At 36.2% G+C, this 6,287-nt stretch overlaps 1 pseudogene; it reads left to right on the forward strand.

Annotated features, from left to right (window-relative positions):
* The first annotated feature begins 1,329 nt into the window (after positions 1–1,329).
* LOC103658832 lies at positions 1,330–3,341 on the forward strand (annotated as a pseudogene).
* Positions 3,342–6,287: the final 2,946 nt, after the last annotated feature.

A 6,287-nucleotide genomic window follows, 5' to 3' on the forward strand; every position in this document is an offset into this window, starting at 1 on the left:
AGACCCATAAATACAGAAAACAAATTTATGGTTGCCAGAGGGCAGGAGAATGGGAGGATGGGCAAAATGGGTGAAGGGAAGTAGGGGATACAGCCCTTCAGTTGTGGAATGAATATGTCATGGGAATAAAAAGCATAGCAACAGGAATATAGTCAGTGATATTGGCATAGTGTTGTATGGTGACAAATGGTAGTTATATTTGTAGTAAACATAATGTGTAAACTTGTCAAATCACTATGTTGTATGCTTGAAACTAATGGAATATTGTGTCAACTTTATTCAAATCTAAAAAAAAAAAAAAAAGCTCCTACAAATCAACACCAAAAAAAAAATCCAATTTAGAAAAAAAAAAATGGGCAGAGGATCTTAAGAGACATTTTTTTCCAAAGACATGTATGGCCAATGGACAATTGAAAAGATGCTCAATATAGCTAATCATCAAGGAAATGCAAATCAAAGCCACGATGTGATATGACTTTACATCCATCAGAATGACTAATATCAAAAAGACAAGAAATAACAAGTGTTCATGAAGATGTGGAGAAAAGAGAATCTTGAGTCCTGGTGGTGAGAAGGTCAGTTGGTACAGTCACTGGAAAATGGAGGGTTCTAAAAAAAAAAAAAAAAAAAAATTAAATAGAATTACCAGATAATCCAGTAATTCCACTACTGGGTATTTACCCAAAGAATACAAAAACACTAATTTGAAAAGATATATGCACTTCTATATCTATTACAATATTATTTATAATAGCCAACATATGGAAGCAACCCAACTGTCTATCAAGAGATGAATGGATAAAGAAGATGTGGTATGTATGTCTACACACACACACTGGAATATTACACAGCTATAAAAAATAATGAGATCTTGCCATTTGTGACCACCTAGATGGACCTAGAGAGTATTATGCTAAGTGAAATATGTCTGAGAAAGACACCGTATGATTTGTGGAATTTAAAAAACAAAACAAATGAACATGGTGGGGGGGGAAGAGAGGAAAACCAAGAAACAGACCCTTAGCCATATAGAACAAATTGATGGTGACCAGAGGGGACGTAGGTGGAGGATGGGTCAATAGCTATGGGTAAATAATAAAAATAATAAAAAATAAATAAAATAAAATAAAAAAAAACCCTGGGGTGCCCGGGTGGCTCAGTCATTAAGCATCTGCCTTTGGCTCAGGTAATGACCCCAGGGTCCTGGGATCAAGCTCCGCATCAGGCTCCTGATCCTCTGGGAGCCTGCCTCTTCCTCTCCTACTCTCCCTGCTTATGTTCCCTCTCTTGCTGGCTGTCTCTCTGTCAAATAAATAAAAGAAAATCTTTAAAAAAACAAAAAACAAACAAACAAAAAAACACCTGGTGGTTGCCAGAGGGGAGATGTGTAGAAGATGGGTACAATAGGTGAAGGAGGTGAAGTAGTACACGTTTACAGTTATAAAATAAATAAGTTATAGAGATGAGAAGCACAGCATAGGGAATATAAACAATATTGTAAAACAAAGTGTAATTGCTCTTTTATCAAAGTATGTAATTAAAATAAATCTTACATGTATTAGTTCATTTGTCATCTTTCATGCCTCTTTTAGGTAGTTACATTTATCATCCCTATTTTAAGAAGGAAAAAAATTGAGGCACATGGAAGTTTATAGAGTTAAAGTTAGTAAATGGCTAAGTTCTGATTATACATAGGCCTTTTAAATATAGAACCTGTGGCAGGTTCTCTCACATCAATCGCCTAACAGTTGTGCTGTAAGAAGCAAAAGTGTCTCTTCTTCCTCTCCGCCATCTGCTTAGCAGCCGCAGAGCAACAGCCATGTGTGAATGCATCTCCATCCACGTTGGCTAAGCTGGTGTACAGATAGGCAATGCCTGATGGAAGCTCTTTCGCCTGGAACACAGCATCCAGCACATTGGCCAGATGCCAAGTGACAAGACCATTGGGGGAGTATAAGACTCCTTCAACAACTTCTTCAGTGATAGAGTTGCTGGCAAGCATGTGCCCAGGGTAGTAGATCTGGAACCCACAGTCATTAATGAAGTTTGCAGTGGCATGTACCGCCAACTCTTCCACCCTGAGCATCTCATCACAGGCAAGGAAGATGCTGCCATTAACTATGCCTGACGGCACTACACCATTGGCAAGGAGATCATTGACCTAGTCTTGGACTGAATTTGGAAACTGGCCGACCAGTGCACAGGTCTTCAGGGCTTCTTGGTTTTCCAAACCTTTGGAGGGGGAGGTGGTTTGGGGTTTGCCTTCCTGCTGATAGAACATCTCTCTCTCTTGATTATAGCAAGAAGTCCAAACTAGAGTTCTCCATTTACCTTGCCCTCCGGGTTTCCACAGATGCAGTTGAGCCCCACAACTCCAACCTCATCACCCACACCACCCTGGAGCACACTGATGGTGGCTTCAGGTTGAACAGTGAGGCTATCTGTGACATCTGTGCTGAAACCTCAGTACTGAGTGCCTAACCTATACTAACCTGAATAGGCTGATAGGTCAAATTGTGTCTTCCATCACCACTTCCCTCAGATTTGATGGAGCCCTGAATGTTGATCTGACAGAATTCCAGACCAACCTGGTACCCCATCACTGCATCTACTCCCCCGCCTTCTCTGCTGAGAAAGCCTACTATGAACAGCTTTCTGTAACAGAGATCACCAATGAGTGTTTTGGGCTAGCCAAGCAGATGGTGAAGTGTGACCCTCGCCATGGTAATTACATGGATTGCTGCCTGTTGTACCATGGTAACATGGTTCCCAAAGATGCTTTTTCTGGAAATGCCAGAAGAAAGACCCAGCATCCCATCCAGTCTGTGGACTGGTGCTCCACTGGGTCAAAGTTGATATTAATTACCATTCTCCCACCATGGTACCTGGTGGAAATCTGGCCAAAGTACAGTGAGAATGTGCGTGCTGGGCAATCGCAGTCATTGCTGAGGCTTGGGTTCACCTGGACTGCAAGTTTGACCTGATGTATGCCAAGTGTGCCCGTGTTCACTGGCATATGGGTGAGGATATGGAGGAAGGAAAGTTTTCCGAGGCCACGGGGACATGACTAATGAGGAAGTTGGTGTGGATTCTATTGAAGGAGAGGGTGAGGAAGAAAGAGGAATACTGAAGTTAAAAATGTCACAAAGGTGCTGTGTTTACATGGAATCTTATTCTGTTTCAAATGTGGAAAAAATATGTGATTGTTTAATTTGTATTAACAGTTTATACTCTCATATACAATTACAGACCTATTTTTTAAAACACAACACTGTGTTACAGAACTAAGCTATCTCCATTTCTCTGATGGGTTTTGATTAAAGTATTTGAAAGAAAAAGAAATAAAAGAAAAAAAAAGAAAAGGAAGAAAGAGAGAAAAGGAAGGAAGAGAGAGAGAAAGAGAGGGAGGGAAGGAGGGAGAGAGAAACAGAGAGGAAAGGAAAGGAAAGGAAGGGGAAAAGAAAAAGAGAAAGGGAGAAAGAACTTGCTTTGATACAATTGACCAATTCTTTCTTGTTTTTAGATATCCTACAAAGGCATTAATAAAAAATGCCCTTTTTGCCATCACTAATTACTACTTCCCTTTTACCCCCATCCTACTCTTTCATAAAAAATTATCTCCACATTTCTAATATAATTTCTAGAGCTATTTCTTCATTTTTCACTTTTAGACATTACTTATTGACTTATAGAAGAGAATCGATTTCGGTCATACATTTCTTCTTCCCATTGTGACTCCACTTCTATACCCATTCTTTTAAAATACTAATATCCAGTTTCCTGGTTAAGTCAAATTTCAATGTTTACATTTTTATGGTTTTGCAGATATTGCTCTCAGTTGGGCCATTGTCAGAACTCTCACACTTCATTTCTGTACTAAAGACACTAACACTTCATTGTTTGTATGAGTTTTTCTTTACCCTGGAATTACCTCATTCTCTTCAATTGCTTTTTTTCCTGTATATTTATCACTAATTCAAGCACCCAAATGTTCTGACAGAACTGTAAAATGATTTTCAATATGGTCAGATACTTCATATACATCTATAAGTTTCATTATTTCTCCCTTGATATGTCCTTCCTAGACCTCTCTATCCCCCTGCTCCCATCTGGCCTGTTTATTCAAAAAGCCTACTGTACATATGGCTTTGGAAATTTACCATGTTTTCACCATCCTGGAAATATTCTTCCCCTCTCTTCTCTGTTGGATCCTTTTACTCATGTCTTCTTCTTCTTCTTCTTCTTTTTTTTTTTTTTTTCGTGTGTGTGTGTGTTTTTATTTTCTAATTTTGGTGGAGTATATTCTCAAATTTCTCAGAAGTAAAAGATTTAAACACCTTTTATGTCTGAGCATGACTTGACTTTATACTGAGTACATAGAATGGAATTATTTTATCAGCTCTTGGTTTCCTAGGTTGATCTTGAGAAGTAAGACGCAGATTTGTATGCAATCTTTTTTCTTCTCTGGAAGTTTCTAGGATCTCAGTGTAGGTCTCTAGTGTTACTGTGATCATGGCTGGCTTGCTGGGTGTTTTTCTTCTTGCATTATACAGAGTAATCAGCCTATACAATCTCCTTCAGGTCTGATAAATTTTTCTTGTATCTTTATTATCTCTTTTCTTAATTGCTGGTTAAAATATTTTGATTATGCAATATTTATCTTTATCAGGGGTTAGCAAACATTTTCTGCAAAGGGCCAGATATTAAATATTTTAGGGTTTGGCAGACCATAGAGTCCTTGGCACAACTACTCAACTCTGTCCATAAAAGCAGCCATTAATTATACCTGAATGAATGGGCATGGCTGTGTTCCAATAAAACTTTACTTACAAAAATGGTCAGTGGACAGATTTGGTCTGCTGGAAGTATTTGCCAACCCTAATCATGATCCATGTCCATTTTACTGAAATCAGTCATTAATTTTTATTATATTCCAAACCATTGCTTTGGATTTCTAGGCAGAATAACTCAGAGTATTTGCACAAACAAAACAAAACAAAAATTTAGATTCTTCTTTTCTATTAGTAACTCAGTTTTTATTCATTTGTATGTATGTATGTATTTACTTATTGGCCAGATGTTCCAAATAAAGGACTAAATAATACTATCGGTGACAACCTTCTAATTTTAATGTGAACAAATCTATCATATTAGCTCTTAGTTTAAGGGGATTTCTTTTTATTATTTCCAAATAGCTTAATTAGGAACAGCATAATTGAATTCCCTAATGACATCTATTAAGGTAATTGTGAACAGTTTTCCTAGTTGCCTGGGATGTAGTGATTTTATAAGAATAAATTATTATTTGACAGGCTAAATCTAGTTCATCATGATGCTTGATTTCATTTGCCTAGAATTTATTTAGGATTTTAATATTTATGTTTATCTTATTTCTATATAATCTTTTTATTTATAAACTTTAATATATATGTATAACTTTTGAGATAGACATGTGTATATATAAACTTTTATTATTGATTGATTGAATCTATGCCCTGTGCATGTGGGGTTTATAGGGGAAAAAAGAATACTCATTCTAATCAATCTAGGTGACCAATAATGGATATTGACTTAACAATAATGGTTATATGTTTCTTTTGTTGTTGTCACCTCTTCCCAAAGGGCATTTGAATTCAAAGTTTACATATAGAGCCAAAGTCAATAACATAAAACTAGATTTAAAAAAAAAAACAAAAGTGGTTGGTGCAAATAAGACATGCTAGATTAGGTCACAATAAACATCTGCCATGGATAGGTTAAGGTAAAGTGGACAACAGAGCTGAATTTTACAGTGATTACCAGTTCTTATTCTTTTGTGAGTTTTGATTGTTGAGCTCTTTCATTTTTTTAACTTCCTCATATATTCAGGTAACAAATTTCTATTGTCTGAATTAGGTTTTAGATGTTCTGTCAATCCAAAGACACTTCAAAATGCATGCATAGATGATATATGAAGCAATTATCTATTTTTTGGAAGCTTGAAAGAAACCACTGTTAAGTTACTTTATCGCAGAGCTTTATTTGGATGTAATTTTTGAATTTTTCAACATTTTTAATAGTTTTTTTATTTATTCATATTTTCTCTTTCTTGAGTCAAATTTATCCATATATATGTTTAGAAAAAATCATTAACTTATTGAGATTTCAAATAGCCTCTATGTAAGCATAGTATTTCCTTAAGATATTCTGAATCTCCTTTGCATATGTTGGAAATGTTCAACTATGTATTCTTCTAAATTAAAGTTTTTTAAGTGTTGGAAATTGAGAATGATAATAGTTTTTATTGT

This window comes from Ursus maritimus, unplaced genomic scaffold (genome assembly GCF_017311325.1).
Source record: "Ursus maritimus isolate PB19 unplaced genomic scaffold, ASM1731132v1 scaffold_3, whole genome shotgun sequence".
Taxonomy (NCBI): Eukaryota; Metazoa; Chordata; class Mammalia; order Carnivora; family Ursidae; genus Ursus; species Ursus maritimus.